The sequence below is a fragment of the Ambystoma mexicanum genome, chromosome 6p (genome assembly GCF_040938575.1).
Source record: "Ambystoma mexicanum isolate Mex_15411 chromosome 6p, UKY_AmexF1_1, whole genome shotgun sequence".
Lineage (NCBI taxonomy): Eukaryota > Metazoa > Chordata > Amphibia > Caudata > Ambystomatidae > Ambystoma > Ambystoma mexicanum.
In genome coordinates this window covers 826,260,561-826,280,315 of record NC_090935.1, presented here as the reverse complement: position 1 = coordinate 826,280,315, position 19,755 = coordinate 826,260,561, and the positions used below count along the sequence as shown (strand labels likewise).

The 19,755-nt window shown below is 41.6% G+C and overlaps 1 protein-coding gene across 2 annotated transcripts in view; it reads left to right on the top strand.

The window, feature by feature from the left end:
- Positions 1-19,755, top strand: part of LOC138510049 (uncharacterized) — a 731,668-nt gene that overhangs the window by 380,844 nt on the left and 331,069 nt on the right. The gene's annotated exons all lie outside the window — the stretch shown is intronic.

Here is a 19,755-nt window from a genome sequence, read left to right as displayed (position 1 = left end):
TTGCATTCGAAAATATGTGAGAAAAATTAGCAGAGATGACCCCGGGATGAGTTAAATATTGTACCAAAGAGGTTTTGGTAAATAAAATCCTGGAGGATTTTAAGAACATAAAAATAAACGGAAAACCTGGTAATCATAATGAAAGAGTTCTTAGCATGAAACTACAGCAATATCTGAAATAGATTGGACTTTGTTGCCTGCAATTCTTCCCATGGCAGTGTATTAAAGACCCTGATTTCAAACCTGGACTAGTGTTACTTGCTTCTTGAGATTTGAGGAGTTTTAGTAGTTTCCTTCAAAATAAAGGGGCATTACGTTTTTTAAGGAATCAGAATATCATTTGTTTACAAGAGGGTAAGGTTAACTGACTCTGCTCAAATTGATGGTTATACATGTTATTTAAAGACTGTTATAAATGGTCCGAGAGGACAACAACCTGGGGGTTACTTGGGGATTTAAAAAAATGGATTGCCTATAATGATGTCAATATTAACCAGTTTAAAGGACCTTTAGTTATTAACTTAATTTGGGATATTCAGACTTGGTTGCTATTGGATGTACACATCCTCCAGATTTGGAGAAAATGTACCTTGATTTTTTCAGATTCCTTTACGGAGAAGATACTTAAGATAACATCCACTTTGCTTCCCATTTCAAAGGCTCTGGACCTGATTGGCCCACAGAATGCTAAGCATTCCTTTGACATGTGTATTAGTAATTGTAAACACTCTCAAGGGAAATATCTAACAATACTCGATAAGTATGTTGATATTACTCTCTTGCAATATCTTAGACCCAGACGTTGAATGTTGCAAAATTATAAAAACTGGTTATACAGTTAATAGCACTTTATTTTCATAGATGTGGCAATATGTTAGATATCAACGTTTTAACCATAGAAAGTTTTGGTTTGTAGTGTTGAATGGAATTGTGGGTTGGAGGGTTAAATGCTGGTGCAGGTGATCCCTATTGCAGAAGGGCTTTGAATTGATTATTTATTTAGATAAACTTGGTAAGCTTCCAAAAGAGAGAGAGTATTTTATTACAACTGAATTGGAGACATGAGAGAGGGTTTTTGGTGGAAGAAATTCAATTAGTTATCATCAATTTAAAATTATTCAAGGGCTCCAGATCCTGATGGACTAACTGATTTAGTCTTAAACACCCAATTATCCCTATGGGCAGATATTTTGTGATTACTTTTTACTCCTAGTATTAACAAGTCTACCCTACACTCGTCCTGGACACATGCAATGATCATCCGAATTTACAAAAATGGTAATAGAGATTCACTTAATATTACAGATCAATATCCCTCTGTAACAAAGTTGGTAAAGTATTTCAAGCTTTGCTCCTAGAAGAGGTATATTTTTATTATTATGTTGATATTTTGTCTTTATAGTACACAGAATACCTTACAAAAAAACAATGTATACATTTAGAAGAGAATACAAAGCTAAAACAAACATGAATCTCAAATTCATTTGATACAAAGACACATAAAACAATTAATCACAAACTATTACATTTGAGTCAAGCTGCATCCCTGACATTAATAACAATGTCTATGTTGTGTCTACTTGGAATTATTAAAACAAATGCAATTTCATGTTTTATAAGAGAGAAAACATGTTCATTAAAGCTACAAAACATCCTCCTAGTTAAGACTGGCTAGAAGTGCTTCCCCTTCCCCTTCCCAGTTGTAAATCTCTGAAGATTTTTAAAAGAAATTTGGACAAAGCCAGCTTTAGCAATACTTGGCGGTCGATCATTAATCTGTTCAAAAGGCTTGTAGATAACACTTCAGAAGGAAAATGCATGTAGGGTCCCAAAAACTCAAGCCTAGGTTCAATAAGCTGAGGACATTCTATTACAACATGATATAGAGACTCCAGACGCTCGATATTACATAATCTTCAATTTCTGAGTTCTCTCGGAAAACCCTAGTTTGGGTCCTAAAACCTCCAATGTCAGTAAACAATTGAATCTGAACTTTAAAAACCAAGTGTGTGGTAGTTTAGAGGGAAATGTTTGCAGATAAGTTCTAATGTCATGAGTGGGTGTATAATAGAGACAATTATTTCTATACAACTTCAGTCTCTGAAAGGCGTCAATGTCCATTATCCTAGCCCAACCTTTAATTTTGTTTTTTATAACTACCTGAGAATCAGTGCTGGCTATATCAGCTAACTCCATACATCTGACACACAGTGTTTGGAATCTACAGAGAAATATGTTAGAGCCCTTCTTAACTATCTCACTCAAATGATAAGCCAGGGTGGGCTTTTCTGAATCCATGACCTTCTTATAAGTGAGGATACCTTTTTTAATGTATTATGCCCACCATGATAGCAGACGCAGCTCAAAGAGAATAACATTAATAGGTACAAATTTAGTCACCCCCAAAGCATCTTTGAGAATACGGCCCTCAAGAGAATCAAAATACTTTCTGTTAGTGAGAGTGGTTAGTTCAATGCTGTAGAGACACATAGGGGTAACCTTCAAGGAAAAAAAGTCTATTACTGGCACAAGGTTAAAAGTACATAAGTTATGCTTTATCACCTTCCTCAGAGATATACACAATCTTATTTTCTCCTCCAGTTTCATCTTAAACCTGTGACAGAAAACCCAAAGCCTAAATAGCAGAAAGATTCTACTTCAGACACCCTTACATTGTTTATCAACCACTCATATTTATTTTGCTTTCACTTTGCGCTTATTGTCTTCACAAATGATTTGGCAGGATTCATTGATAACTGATCGCGTCTGAGGTAGATTGTCACACCATTCAGAGAGCGTTGCAGTCCCGTGAGAGTGAAATCCATTCAAATTAAATCATCCGCGTATCCAATCAAACTCCCACATTTAGGGGATATCCAACTCACCTAGTAAATTCACTTCAAAGGTCTGCCAGGTACAGATTGAATAAAGTTGGTGCGATTGTTAGAATAAGACAACCAAAGCATAAGCAGTAGTCCCAGATCGAGCCCCCACCCTACCGACTTGTTTCACAAAGGAGAGAGATTCACGTTGACGGATGCTGAGGAGAGATCCAGGACGGCCACGTAAAGCACTCTGCCTGTACGTACACCAGCTTGGGACATATATGGTGCCAACACCCTGTCAATAACCGGTCTAGAGGGGACTCCGCCGATTGGTACTCTCTGCCCAGTTAATAAGGTCCTTTAATATGATGGAAGCCAGGATTTTGGAAGAGGTATCTATCAAAGAGTTAGGGCAATAACTAGTAGGTTCTTCTCTTATGCCTTTTTTGAAGATTGGAATGTTTATGGATTGATTCCAAGAAGCAGGAATTGCACCACTACTGACTACCTGCGTGAGTAACCTGAGCAGAATGTCTGCACATAATTAACTATTGTTTTTCAGTAACTTGTTTGTCATGCCATCAGGGCCACAAGAACAACGTTTCTTTAGCTTTACTAGTACATTTTTGATCTCATCAATCTCAAACTTGTGGGACCATTTTTCCCAAGTGGCATAATGTGGAGTTCCATCACTAGGTTGAATTTCATAGCTGCCAAACGTAACAGAAATACAGTTAATTCAATCAACCTCTGCAATGCAAAATGGCTGATGTTTAGGTTAGGCCTCGTCTTTGTTCAGTATCCACCATATCCATTTTGTGTCCTTCTTCATGATGTCAGAGAGAAGGTCTTTATTTAACTTAATATAACCTTGAGTTCTATGGTGTCTTAACCAGTTTTTAAATATCTGCTTTAGAATACAAATTTCAATTTTTTCACTTTTTGATTTAGATTTGGTAAATCGTCTTATATCTAAACGTAACTGACGCTTCTTTGCGTTTATTGCCATGTCAAACTTCAGACATTTGTTGTCAGCAAAAACTTGTTGCTTCCAACATTCCTGCATGGAAGTCCTTGGTTTCAATCTTCCCAGCAGAATCTGAAATTCAACAGGAGAGGTAGTGAGAATTTCTCGTCTCCTTTGTTAAATTAACCCACCATTTGGCCAATCTCAGGTTAGCCTTCTCACTGTTCCTACTTAACTGAGAAACCCTATTTCCTGAGGTGTTAGTGACCAGATTATTAAAACTCCACAATTGGTCTGCTCTCCACAAAGTGAGACATCAAAAGAGATTTCCAACATAGCGTGGTCACTAGCATTCGTCTTAGTTATCCTAAAATGCCTTATTATTTTGTGGTCAACAGTAGCAAGAAAGATGTAACGATGACCGAGTATGAAACAATTCCAAACTAAGTAGATGCCAAATCAGGTCCACTCTTGAACATCAAATTTATTTGATGGAATCCCCATCTAGCGAGTACATTTGTCCAGGTTAGCCCACCTGGCTGCTTTCTCCCCTGAATCTCAAGGTTGTCTATCTCAATCACACTATTTCCTCTATACAGATACTCAAAAGTTGAATCCATCGCAGGACATATGGAATTGAAATCCTTCCCAATGATTATTTGGTTTGACTCATTTTCACGAGAACAAAGAATGAATCCATTTTCAATATCATTGATGCCTTCTTCTACATTGACTTGCTTGATTGTATTAGATGTTGAACACTAATATACATATTTCCATGCCTTTATGCTTTTCAACTATCTCAGTGGCTAACACTGCCTCAGTTATTGTATTCATTTGTTTAATAGCACAGCCCGCCTGTTTTTTATGGCGGTGAGTGTGCCACCAAAATGCCTTACCTTCTCTCCTTTTTTTTGCATTCTTTGTGTAAATCGAGTACCCATCAATGACAGGAGCAACACTTAACCACGTCTCTTGGATTAGATAATGTCATATTGATTAAATGTATTGCACATTTAAAGACTCAAGAAGTTTTTGTGCCCCAGTGATTTCCAACACAGAACTCTACAGTCTCTCTATTCCTAACCCTGACCTAAGACCTATTGACATTGAGAGTGTGGATGCCAGCCATCCCCAACTAGCTGTGTTTTTTCAAAATAAAACTGCCTCCACCCTTCATTATTCACAGAGCCTTTTTATATTAGCATAATCCAACTATGATCAATTATTTTCCTATGTCCCCTCTTTCTTGTTTTGTTGGGTACAATAGCTTTCGAATCCCTTTTCCAGAATTTCATCATGTTTTTCACAGACAATGTTTTCTATAAGCTTAGAGTGAAAATGTACAGCACATTTGCCAGCATTACAATCATCGAATAAATGTACAAAACGAATATCAGAGGATGAAGTCGCCGTTTAGTCAGAAATGGTTGCAAATATTGACATTATTCTGGTCCTGTTGAGAGGGACATCTTTCTCCCCCTCGAACACAGTTTCAAATATTACTGGTAGCAGTGTTTCCCCGCTTTGCAATCATTATGCCTCGAATAGGATTTCCCTTAGTCATTTCTACAGCTTTGTGTAATGTGGATGTTGTGTTCTCCAGAGGACAATTATCTTCCTTCCTGTCCTTAGCTGTGTTATCATTCCTCACTGTCTGAGTGCTGATTTCAGTCTCTTCAACACTTTCTGTACCCTCCTCTTCATTGAAGGGATCTTCCCAAACACTTCCCTTGTTGTTTTCTGTGCATACGAGTGTGACAAATCTTCTGATTGCTCCCCTTTTATTTACTTTCTTTTTCTTCGATAGCTTGGTCTCTGAACTTAAACTCAGTTCAGTTACAACTTTGATGCCTTCTTGAAGGGTGCCTGTGTTGCTAATGTCCTTAGCAGTGGTGCAGCCATGAGGTGCTGCACAGATTTGCATATCACCAATAATTATAGTATCCTGGCTCTGGTCTGTTTCATTGTTCCTCAAGCGATCACATTGATCTCCCCCGGTCGCCACACTAAGCATGTTTCTAAGAAGGTTTAGAAGGTTTAAGAAGGTTTCTCGACTGCTTATTCTTTAATTTGGCGCATCCTTTCATATTCTTGGTTTTTCGCTTATTATTGGGTGCATTTTTTTTCCTCTCAGATCCCCTTGTATTTACCAGGATACTCACACTGCCTTTCGTGAGGTCATCGACACTGAGCTCATCAATTGTTCTTTGGTTTTCGTTCATCACGCTCCTCAAAATTAATTCCACTGTGTTTGACCTTGAATGAATGTTTTCCAGTTCTTTTACTAACAGTCGCACCTTCACTTCTTTTAAAATAGATTAGTTTTCCCTCACTTCAAGAACCACTGTATCATACAGTCGTATGAAAGATTGTAGAACAATATTTAACGCGACTAGCGGACTGTTTCTATTCTCAGTGGAATCATGCAGTGGGTGTGGCTCTCCCTGAAACAGGAGTGAGGAACAATTTCCCACACTTGACTCCTCATACAAATTGTTGTCGGCCTGGCTGAAATTGCTTATTTCATCTCCCTCTTCGGGTGTCACAAATAATTTGTTTGAAACACTCAGTCTCGGCGAAGGAACACCGATGGCGTGTATTTTTCATTCCAGACTTATACACATATTTGTTAGTGTGATGCTTGCCATTCTTTCTACGTCTCAAATTACTGGGACAGATATCTAAATGCTCATTGAAGTCTGTGCCTAGACGGACCATAAGGGAATCTGGAATCGACTGAACAGTTTATAACACCTGACTGTAAATTCTAGTTGGGTTTTGGCAAAAGAAAGTCTTATGGGCCTCATTACGAGTCTGGCGGAAACCGTGCCGGAAAAACTGGCAGGTAGCCGCCGGACCATAATGATTTACCGGCACCTGACTTGCCAGAATAACCAGGGCATTACAGCCCCGGCAGTCCAGTAAGTCAGGCGTCGGTAAAATGTTCATCCCCATTCCCGTGGAATCGCATAGGACTCCACGGGAATGGGGACCACGGAAGTACCGGCACCGTTAATAACGGTGCTTCCGTGAAAGTCTGCTGGTGGGTGCTGTTCAACCTGCCAGGGTCGGACCTGGCGGGCAAAATGGCACCCGCCAGCAGACTCGTAGTTTGCCGGTCCGGAAACAACACTTCCGGCAAGCTTACCATCACTGTTGTTTCCAGATCAACAAACTTGTAATAAATCCTATAATCTTTCTTTGTTCAGCTGATTTCAGCTTCTTACTGCCTAGAGATTCGAACCAGTTCCTTGTCCAATGGATTTGGATCTGTAGTCCAGAGATTGTATCTTTTAGTTTTCCTCGCATAGTCACTGAGTATTGCTCGCCCCAATTCTTACTGAGGCAAAGCAGAGCCTCAACTGGTTAGAAACCGTGTTTGTGAAACACTTACAGAGCGCCCAGTACTTCCTCCAACAATAAACACAAACCACCCACATCAGGTTGGCCCCACACAGTACCTTCTCGACACTGTATCCTTGTGGTGTTCGTCAGAGGGTAATGGCACCACTCTCCCAGCTGCAGCCCGCATATGGCAGACTGCAGACTGCCAAACACTTGTCAGACACTTCCCAGTCCTCTTCGCTGACGCCCCAAGACTTTATGCAGCAAGGAGGCAGGGCTGAACAATCTCAGGTAATAGAGCTCCTCAGGGTAAAGACACCATAAATCAGAGGCGGTGAACACAAGATCACTCTTGTTAGATACAATTTGAATGTTGTTAAAAAATAAAAATGAACTGGAAGTGCTTTTAAACCAGATGTTTAATACCACTTCTGCTTTCCTATATAAGGCGTGCAGCCCAGAGAGGACAGTAAGATAAAGTAGGGATTGCCAGTAGTGTTTTTTCAGAGAGAACAACTGCAAGCCATTACAGCCTCACAGCACCAGTGGTAGCCTGTACTCACTTAATAAACCTGTTACTATGAGGTGTGGACACAGTCAGACAAAGCCCTCAGGCTATAAGAACCGGAGTGGGCTGAGACCGCAAACCTTAGGCAGCCTACAGATCGTCCCAAATGAAGGACTGCCGGAGGGATCCCCCCTCCTTCCGACTTTTTCCTGCTCTGCTACTCTGCTCCTCCTCCGCTGCTGTGCCACCACTGCTTCAGAGATCTCCCCGAGCACGGATTCTTAGTGTCTCTGAGTCACAGAAGTCACGGGCTACTGCCACCACTGGCTGGGTTAGAGGAAACCACCTCTACATGTCCTGGTCCTCGAATAGAAAGCATTCTGTGTCAAGTCACACTGATCAGGTATTAGTTTAGGCTAATTTAAAAAGAAATGGATGATGGGCAAAAAGGGTTATGAAGAGGTTTGGGATGGAGTCAAGGAATTTGTACTAAATGTCTTAAATAAAAAGACATATGGTAGTATGCATTCTCCTCTATATGTGTCCTCTCTAGAGTTTAAGGCAAAATGTGATAATATGGATTGAGGGCAGTTGTGGTGAAAATGAATGAGAAAGTTACTGCAAGTCATATTAAAGTTGTTAATGTTATTGCATTTAGACACCATGATTCAAGTAACATTAAGTGCAGAGGTAGACATTTCTAAAGAGATTCCGACAAGATGCAGGCTCAGGCAAGGTTGCATTTTAGCTCCTTTCTTAATCTGTAATTGTCTGAATTAGAGTCTGCTTTTGAGGGTGTATCAAATTGTCCACCTAGTCTGGGAATACTTCCATTCCATGGCTAACATATGAGGAGGCTGTTATTATTATAGATGGAACTTCTTATTCCATGACACATCCTCCTGAAATTAGTATAGGGAAAGCTAAAGTGATGAGATTTGTTAGGAAGTGCCATACGGATAAAGAATTTACATGGTATCATGGTAAACATCTCATAGAGGAGGTCCAGGATTGTACGTCTTTATGTCTTAAGATTGTGAACAGAAAAACTTGATAGAAAATTCAGATGATAGGACTTTTAATTTGTCCTGCTATAGCCAAGATTAAAACAGTAAATAATGGTTTTGAGGTGTTTAATGTGCTCTATTAATACTGGCACATAAATCAAAACCGATGTCAACGTGACTTATGGAATGAAGGTCATGTATAGTCTAGAATTGTATTGGCTTTCTGTATTGCAGGGCCGTGAGTCAAGATTTTTATTGAGGTTACCCTGTTACCCTCACATACAGATTGTAAGAACATAATTTGGGCTGTAATGATTATATGTGTCAGCTATGATGAAACAGTTAGTAGTATATGCACAAATTAAACTGGGGGCATATGATTTAAATGTGTGGTATTTTAAAGCAGGCAGCTGTTTAAGGATATTGTAAGGTGGTAGAAGATTTTATACTGGCGGGTAAAGCTTGTATGACATCTTTTGAGTTTAAAAGCTTTGAAGGTTCAGCTTTGAATCGATATAAATCTGAAGTTAACAAAAAATGTGATTATGTGAAAAAGGTTGGAATTACACACATACTTCTAACATTTGAAGTTAAGAGGAATATGTGAAGGTTTTCTGATGAAATGTGTGGTGAGTTTGGACAAATAATGTGAAAGAGTCTTGATCGAAGATTCTATGACAAGTGCATTTATTGATTCTTTAATGATCCCTTGGAGATAAGAACACTGCAGCATTGATTCATTGAATGTGGCCACGTGGATGATTTGAGATCTAAGTATTAGTCATTTTTGTGTAATATAACAAAACAATTCTGGGAACACATCATGTTAGTCAAGCACGTGTCTTTGCCTTTAGCTTTGGTGGCATTTTGTGATAACGATTTGCTGTTTAATTGTTATATGTATAACTATTTAACCAACAATGAATTATATTTATATACAATATTTTAATAACAATGTTTGTATTGGTATTGTTGTAATGTTGTTTGGAATTGTATGTTTGTATATTTATTAAAAATATGGAACGGTTTCATGTAAACCATACCACCATCAATAAATAAAGGGCAACATAAGATTGTATGTTCGTTTTTTAGACATAGATAATACATAAGGGAGATTAATTACCCTCAAGATGTGTACACACTGGATGTTTGAATGACCAGTGGTAGATACTCAACTATACCTCAGACAAGGTACTCTGCAGGCCACCTACTGAGTTGCTGCCCCAGGCTGCATTGAACAGTGTACCCGGATCTCAGAAAACTGGCATAAAGCCAGCACTACATTGAACATTGCCACTATGCATCTCCCCACCTCCTAGTCTGCTCTGCCTCTTTCTAACAGAGGTGATTAAGATGCCAAAATAGCTGTGACTCATTACACGTCTGAGGTAAAGAGGCCTATGGCTCCATAGTTGGAGAAGGATATTAATCTATTTTTGGAACAGTTGACTGAGGCAGCTGGATTGGCCCACTCATAACTCTAGCCCACTCTGACACCTCTAGCCACCAAGTCGATAAACTGTTTGTTCCCCCACCATGCCACCACCTGAGGACTTTGTTTCAGGGTTTCTAAGTGGGTTGAACAAAAAATGATAAACAGGAACAGTTTATTTTTAGTTCATAATCTTACCTCCCTCACAATGGTCCCCATACCAGTCCAAAGGCTCAGCCTCCAGATTATGCTGCAATCCCAAAAGGAGAGATAAAGGCAATCATCCAGGAACACATTACAGTCCACCAGTCACTGCGATCCGAGATGACTATCTGCTGCCTTGATTCATGGTGACCAACGTTTAGCATGGATTGGAGCCCTAAACAAATAGTGGTGTTTGTGAATTATTCAATTAATTATGCCACTGACTTTATTTGTCCAAACACATTAGCAACCTGTCACTATCAGTGATACCTTTCTGCTGCAGTAATAATACTGCTTACATTCTCATCTCTGCCCCCAGGCCTGTTTGGAAGAATGGAATGCTGTTAGTGTGGATATCCATAGGTTCATCTTGACCTGGGCCAAAAGGCATATGTTAGATAGAAACAAATTGTAGGATGTCCTTATCTGGCCTAGAAATAAAAGTCCCACATCAAGCCCCACTCTCTGTCCTACACTCTGATTGCCACCACTCCCAAGAGTTGCTTTTTGATAATCCTTTTGTTGTGTGGAGAATGGGGTAGCTCTGGGTTCTCCCCACAAAAGTTCTCTTATTTTAGGCTTCCACGCGTGCAAGTCTTTACTGCCCATTCTGAAAAGCATCTATGTTGCTACAAGCTCGGATATTGGGGTGAAAATGAACAGCATCACGATTATCAATGGTCTGGGTCACAAAAGCTGCAATGTTCACTAGAGGCTAATTGTTATGACCGTAGTCCGGGGTCCCTCCATTTCCTCCACCAAGATGGCGGCTGATTCGCGGTGTAGCGGTCTAGCTGCGCTGCACCCAGCGGATGCTGTGGCTCTGCCCCTTGGATCCAGGAAGTCTTTTCTGGCGTTGGATTCAATGCCTGGGTTCATTGCTACTCCAGCACAACAACGCTTCGTAAGTTTGTTAACTAAAAACTCCTCTCATAGTCTCTGTGTCTAATTGTGTGTTGTGCCCTCTTAGGACTATTATTTTTCTCCTTTTTACTTTAATCATTTTGATTCCCAGTCTTAGGTAGAGTCAGCCTCTCAATATCCTTCCACGGCTCTGGTCTCACCTTACAGCCGTGCCGGTTCTCCCCAGCCGGTCGTGCAGGCTCCAAGGTTAATCAGTGGTATCAACCGCTTGGATGTACATCCGCAGACATTCTCTTCCCAAACACGTGTACGCCTGAGTTTCTCTTTGTTCTCCGCACTGTTATCGAAACCACAAGAATTCTCTACATACGCCATCTAATTTGGTATTGTCTTCCTCATCAGCACCTTTTGTGGCTCCCGGTACGATCAACATCCATGGAGCACAAAAAGATCTCTTCCTGCAGAGATATTGCAACACCCGCCTCAAAGGTAACAAGTTCTACTTAGCACCCAGCAATTCTAAATTCCTTAAATGCACAGACTCCCTTATTCCCTTTTAGGAGGTTTTCAGTCATACTTCAGTCATACTTCCTTTTCTTCTTAGGCGTTGCTAGAACCTCTAATCAGTCTCTGGTCTTCAGTGAAGAAGCAGATTCCCCGTCCTTTCTAACTCTTGGACATCAGGTACCTTTCCTTCTGCCCAGTCTTTCTTCCGAATTCTCCCTTTCCTGCAAACTCTTTTTCATCTATATTTTTTCTCTGTTTTCTATTAGATGCATGTAGAAGAACAATTCCTCCATTGAGCCTTTCAGTTTAACCTGACAGCTATCACCGTCTTCACCTGTAACCAAGCAGACTTCCGAACAGCGCTCCCAAGGGTTCAGAGGGAAGAAGACTAGCAACATCACACTACCACAGGATTTTATACCCCAGAGCGTTTCCCTGGGCTTCTCGTCTCATTCTGGCCTTTGCATTGCCGGAAGGGAAGGCAGTTCCGGGTAAGCTTTCCTTTCATCTGTTTGCAGTTTCGCCTGATCAGGTTGGTGGATATTGTCTTCGTGGTGACTTTGATTGTCTATTTGCCAGTACTGCCAAAGCATTATTACAGATAGCAACGCCTAAATACAGGTCACCCGTAGACAGAGTCCAATAATGGATCAGGCACAACAGCAACAGCTCTTTGCCACGGTTCAATCCTTGACCGCAGAAGTTCAGGCCTTAAACAAGAGAATGCCTTATTAAGGCAACATATGGTTAGATCTCCCAGCTGTTCAGAACTTCCTCCTGGTCCGCTACCCAGGGGAGGATATGATGGGAACCCACATAAATTAAAAGAGTTCCTTGAAGCTGCATTTTTTCATAGTGACAGGGATATGGTAGGCCATATGACTGGGCACCTTACCGGACCCACCCTAGCTTGAGCGACACCTTTTGTGACAAGCAATAATCCTATATTAGATTCCTATCAACCATTCATTAACAGCCTTAAGACGATGTTCGGAAGGAAGGAAATCACTATTTCAACCCAGGAACAATTACTAGATTTCCGGCAGGGTTCTCAAGATTTATTAACCTATATCACAAGGTTTAAGCAGCTAGCTGCAGGAGCTGCCTGGGCTGATGATGCCTTTATTACTCCATTCCTGCGCGGTTTAAATGAAGAACTTAAGGACAAGATCTCCCGCGTGCCCCGACCCGCTATTCTGGCAGATATGATAGCGATGATTATTCAAATGGATTATAGACTTCAAGACAGACACCAGGAGAAACGCAGACATCGGGGGCATGTGTTTCTTTTGACCCTTCTAATACTACCGTCAGACCAGTAACAGCTGAAGAACCCATGCAAGTCGGTTCCGTCCGGGGTCCTCTAATCCCTGAGGAATGTACCCGACGCCGCTCCCTTGGCCTTTGCATGTATTGTGGCTCTGAGGAACATACAGTTCAACATTGCCCGATCACCCCTGTAAGAAAACAGGTAAACACTCGAACCCGACCATCCGAGGAACCACGGTTAGGGAATCAGTGAGCGGTTCCTCAAATACTTCCTTTTCATCACAAATCATTGAAAACTCCGAGTTTCCAATGATAGTAGTGATGGTTACTTTTACTTGGAATTCGACTCAGTCCATTCAAGTTCCTGCCCTGATAGATAGTGGAGCAGCGGGAAATTTTATTGATGATCTTTGGGCTGCCAAGAAAGGAGTACTTTGTCCCTCCAAGATGGTTGCCATCCCGGTGGAATCAGTGGATGGAAGTCCACTTATATCAGGGCCAATCAGAGAGCAGGGGGTGCCCATACAGATGAACATTGTCTCTCATGGTGAAACAGTGGTTCTGGACATTATTCGTACCACCCGTTACCCAGTTATTCTGGGATTACCTTGGCTCCGGGTCTACAATCCTTACATTAACTGGTCCGCAGGAACCTTCTTTTTAGGGTCCGACTATTGCCTGGATCATTGTCTCTTGAACGGGGCTATGGGATTTCATTCTTCCTCCATGCAATCCAGACAAGAACCCAGAACCACCGTTCTTAGCCAGATACAGGAAATTCCAGAGCCTTACCAGGAGTTCCAAGGGTTTTTTTCTAACTCTGAATATGCCAAGCTTCCTCCACACAGGAGAGATGACTGTTCCCTGGAACAAATACCGGATCAGCCCGTACCCTTTGGACGCATGTATGTTCTCCCCGCACGAGAGAAGGAAGTCCTTAAGGAATATCTCCAAAAGAATCTACATTATGATCTGATTACGGAATCTACATCTCCTGCTGGAGCCTCATTGTTTTTTATTCCAAAAAAGGAGACTATGGAACTGCGACCATTCATAGATTTCAGAGGACTGAAAAGAATTACCATCCCAGATCAGTACCCCATGCCATTAATTCCTGACATACTGGAAGCGCTTAAAGGAGCCTAGATTTTCACAAACTTAGACTTACGAGGAGCTTACAATCTCATCTGAATTAAATCAGAGTGATGAATGGAAAACGGCTTTTCGGACACCATTTGGCCATAATGAATATCGAGTAATGCCATTTGGACTATCCAATGCACGTGCCGTTTTTCAACGCTTTATGGATCATCTTTTTTCAGATCTCCTTTTGCACTCTGTGATAGTATATCTGGACGATATCTTGGTTTTTCTCAGTCTCCCATGGACCATTTGACACATGTGAGGGAAGTATTAAGCAGTCTTCAAAAGAATCATTTATTTTGTAAACTAGATAAGTGTGAATTCCATCAAGACAAAGTGACTTATTTAGGGTATATCCTTTCTGAACATGGAACATCCATGGATCCCTGCAAGATTTCTGAAATTCTGGAATGGACAGCTCCTAGCTATGTCAAGGACATCCAGCGCTTCTTAGGATATACTAATTTCTATCAACGTTTTATTCCCAACTTCTCAGAGATTATCCTTCCACTGACCCACTTGCTTAAGAAATGGGTGCCTTTTATGTGGTCCCCTTAGGCTCAGGTAGCCTTTGATGCCCTTAAGACAAGATTCACTACTGGTCCCATTCTCATTTCTCCGGACCAGAATAGAAGGTTTATAGTGGAGTCAGATACCTCCCACCATGCTTTGGGAGCGGTTCTCCTGCAGGAGAACGAGCAAGGGGTAGAGTGCCCGGTGGCATATCTATCCAAGACTCTCTCACCATCTGAATTAAACTATACGGTTCTGGAGAAAGAGTTGCTCGCTATCCAGTGAGCATTTGAGGAATTGAGGCATCTGCTCTTGGGACCTCTTATGCAGTAGAAGTCTGCACAGACCATCACAATCTCCGGGCATTACAATTTGCTCAAACTCGAAATAGCCGCTAAGCTCGGTGGGCTCATTTTATTTTCTCCCTATGAAATCGTTTTCACTTTTATCACGGGGAGAGTCAATCTTAAGGCAGATGCATTATCACGTAAAGAGGCATTCAAAAACTCTCAGTTTAGAACGGAACCTCTCTTCCCTAAAGCCCGATTCGTACATGAGATTACCACCTTTCTACAATTGGCATCCAAAGCTACGAAGAGATTACAGAAAGAAGATCCCCAGGCGTTTCAAGATCTGCGATTGAGCCTCAGAGAAGGCAGCGGATATTGGAAACTCAGGTTGTTTATCCCCACTCCTGACCTCCAAAGGATGGAGATGTTACTCTGTCATGACTCTAAAATGGCTGGCCACTGGGGAATATCTAACACTACTGAATTAGTCCAACGGCATTTCTGGTGGCCAAATCTTTCGACAGACTTGCAGGATAATGTGTCTTTCTTTCTAAGATGCCAGTTCCGGACCGTCCGTGGCAGATTACAAACATGGACTTTATAGTGGATCTACCGATTTCGGAGGGTTGTACTACGGTGATGGTCACCGTGGATTACTTCAACAAGATGGCACATTTTGTTCCTCTACCTAAAGTTCCTACAGCCGCACAAATGGCTAAAGTCTTCATCCAACATATTTTTTCCTTGCATGGTTTACCAGAGAAAATTATCTCAGATCGAGGTCCCCAGTACACCTCCGAATTCTGGCAACAAGTTTGCAAATGCCTGAAAATTGAATGAGCCTTAAGCTCAGGATATCATCCACAAACAAATGGCCAGACTGAGCGCCTTAACCAGACCTTGGAAGGTTACCTTCAGTCTTACATTTCCTCTGCTCAAGACAACTGGACAGAACTTTTGTCTTTGGTTGAGTTCGCCTATAATAGCACTCAGCATAGTTCTCTTGGCACCAGTCCATTTTACTGTTCCTATGGATTTCATCCCACCTGTCTTCAAGTGGGTACTATTTCTCCTTCCAAATTTCCAGATGTCGATGCTTTACTCCAAGAAATTCGGGAGAAGCAGTTGATAGCACATTCCTCTCTCTTGGAGGCTCAGAACCGCATAAAGCGATTTGCAGATCACCATCGTTCACTGGCACCAGTCCTGGCTCCAGGAGACAGGGTGTGGTTGATATCCAAGTTTCTTCCGAGGCACCTAGTTCCCTCGCAGCTGTCACCTAAGTTCTTTGGGCCCTTTTTATTGTTACAGAAAGTGGGCGCAGCGGCTTACTGATTGAGACTGCCATCTTCCTGGGCCAGGATTCATCCAGTCTTCCACATCTCCCAATTAAATGCAGCATGTGGTGGATAGCTTTCATCGTCGGACGGTGGCTCATCCTCCTCCAGTCTCTACCTTGTCGGGATCCGAATTTGAAGTTGCCGGGATTTGTGACTCTCGTTATCGTCATGGCAGGCTTCAGTATTTGGTGGACTGGAAGGGTTACTCACCTGCTGAGCGGTCTTGGGAGCCGGCCTCGGCTGTTCATGCTCCTATCCTGGTTCGTTGTTTTCATCATCATCATCCTGACAAACCCAGAACGGCGGCCATTTGGAGGTGGCATACTGTTATGACCGTAGTCCGGGGTCCCTCCATTTCTTCCACCAAGATGGCGGCTGATTCGCGGTGTAGCTGTCTAGCTGCGCTGCATCCAGCGGACACTGTGGCTCCGCCCCTTGGATCCAGGAAGTCTTTTCTGGCGTTGGATTCAATGCCTGGGTGTGTTGCTACTCCAGCACAACAACCCTTTGTACGTTTGTTAACTAAAATCTCCTCTCATTGTCTCTGTGTCTAATTGTCTATTGTGCCCTCTTAGGACTATTATTTTTCTCCTTTTTACTTTAATCTTTGTGATTCCCGGTCTTAGGTAGAGTCCGCCTCCCAATATCTTTCTGCGGCTCTGGTTTCACCTTACAGCCGTGACGGTTCTCCCCAGCCGGTCGTGCAGTCTCCAAGGTTAATCAGCGGTCCCAACCGCTTGGATGTACATCCGCAGACATTCTCTTCCCAAACACCGGTACGTCTGAGATTCTCTTTGTCCTACGCACTATTATCGAATCCACGAGCATTCTCTATATACGCCATCTAATTTGGTATTGTCTTCCTCATCAGCACCTTTTGTGACTCCCGGTACGATCAACATCCATGGAGCACAAAAAGATCTCTTCCTGCAGCGATATTGCAACACCCACCTCAAAGGTAACGAGTTCTACTTAGCACCCAGCAATTCTAAATTTGCTAAAGGCACAGACTCCCTTATTCCCTTTTAGGGGGTTTTCAGTCATACTACAGTCATATTTCCTTTTCTTCTTAGGCTTTGCTAGAACCTCTAATCAGTCTCCGGTCTTCAGTGAAGAAGTAGATTCCCCGTCCTTTCTAACTCTTGGACATCAGGTACCTTTCCTTCTGCCCAGTCTTTCTTCCAAAATTCTCCCTTTCCTGCAAACTCTTTTTCATCTATATTTTTTCTCTGTTTTCTATTAGTTGCATGTAGAAGAACAATTCCTCCATTGAGCCTTTCAGCTTAACCTGACAGCTATCACCGTCTTCACCTGTGACCAAGCAGACTTCCGAACAGCACTCTCGAGGGTTCAGAGGGAAGAAAACTAGCAACATAACACTACCACAGGGTTTTATACCCCAGAGGGTTTCCCTGGGCTTCTCTTCTCATTCTGGCTTTTGCATTGCTGGGATGGAAGGGAGTTCTGTGTAAGCTTTCCTTTAATCTGTTTGCAGTTTCGCCTGATCAGGTTGGTGGATATTGTCTTCGTGGTGACTTTGATTATCTATTTACCAATGCTGCCAAAGCATTATTACACTAATGGCTGTAGACATTTGTACAGCTAAACCTCCATGAGGCCACCTGTGATTGTAGTACTGTTTGTCAATCAACAGATAAACAGATATTTTGGTGCTGTTAAAAAAGGGTGGGTCTCATCTCAAAAGTTATTTTTTAAGTGTTGGGCCTGCTCACTAAACAAGAAGAATAAAATGTCATACTCCGAGACATTAACATGAATCAGTCAGAGGTTTTGATCATAAATCGACATCCCACTATTCATGACCCTGCTACTCTTCTCTACAGCTCTACATATAGGAACAGTGGCATGGACTGACGTCCACACTCTTTCTTGCATGTTTTTCTTTCATCTGGCCCTGCACGGCAAGCTGATCTTTTTATGTACCTTTTATAGAACTAGCAACTTTTTTTCTTTATGAAATAGTGCAGCAGATTTTTGGGAAAGATTTGTTAAGAAAATGACAAATTATTAAGAATGCAAAAAAACACTTGTTTTCAGCCTACTCCCATTAATTTCCCCATAGAGAAAAAGACAAAATGTCTGCGCATGCACAGCAAAAAACACTGGATGGAATTGGACCAAGTATGGAACAACTTGCGCACAAAGCATTGACTCGATTTCCAGTAGGACTTCTGGGATCATTGCATCCAGTAGTTGTTAACATATTTGATGGACACGGGGGAGCCCCTTCCCCCAAAATCATAGATATCTCTCATGGTGCTTTGCAGCATAGAGGCTTCTTAGAAATGAAAAAGCTACCATTATATTTTTGTTCGATGTGAGAGATAACCAGGGTTATTACGGATATAACCGGGGTGAGCTGAAAACAAAAAGTGGAAAAAATGCCATTTGTAGGAGGAAAAAGCATGAAATGGCTTCAGGCTAGAGATGATGAAGGGGAAAGTGTGAAATTGGGAAGTTGGGGGCCCTGGGGACCAAGTTTAGAGATTTAACGTTTTCACATAACCAGGGTTATAGCGGGAATAACCGGGGTTATGTTAGAAAAAGGGATTGGGAATGAAAGTGCATTACACGAATAACCAGAGTTATTTTAAGAACAACTGGGTTTATTTTACAGATAATCTGGGTTATTTTACAGATAGTGGGGTTATTTTACAGATAGCCGGTGTTATTTTTAGTACATTACTATTGTCGGGGTTATACTAACTGCGGTTATGGGAAAGAGTTTTTTTTAAAGAGATAGTTAAAAAATGATATTATTATTTTTATAAAGTGGAAGGTTAAAGTTACAGTGAGGTGGGCGTAATGGGTGTGGCCAATGGCTATGGCTATGGCTACTGGGTAACTTTAAGGAACCGAATGGTGCATTATGGGGGGGGGCCAACAAAACCTATTGGGGAAACATGTCAAGCAGCCACATCGAAAGACCGTGGCCACTGCCCATGGCCAAAGGCCATAGCTAGTGTGCCCAAAAGAAACCTAGTGGTGTGGCCACAGTCAACGGCTGTGGCCACTGCCCATGGCTAGTGGGCCCTCTTAGGAAACCTATTGCAGCAATATGTTATTAAGGATTTCAATCAGGCAATCCACCCAGGTCTCGCCTAGCATGAAGTGTGCAAATGAAATATTTATTGTGTCTATAGGTTCAACATTCTGAGTGATATACCACTCATATCACACCCATCTCAAAATACCCCCCAGGTCACACTGAACCAGGAATCAGGCTAGTTGGTAAAGGTAAATATTTATTTATTATTTGAAATTCAAATCAAATAAAAATGTTAATATATATGGGGCAGCAATCACCAATGTGGTGGCAATACAAATCAGAAATTAAATAAAACAATTGAATTCACTTTGTTCTTTGTTTTAAATATGCGAGAACCTCCAGCATCAATTAAGCCTTCCTGCTAGCAGTAAGGTATTACCCATTCCCAGGTGAGCTGTCAGCCCAGAATTCTATGTTAATCAACTCAAAACTGGGTTTTGACTTTAAGTTAAAACATATAAGTAAACA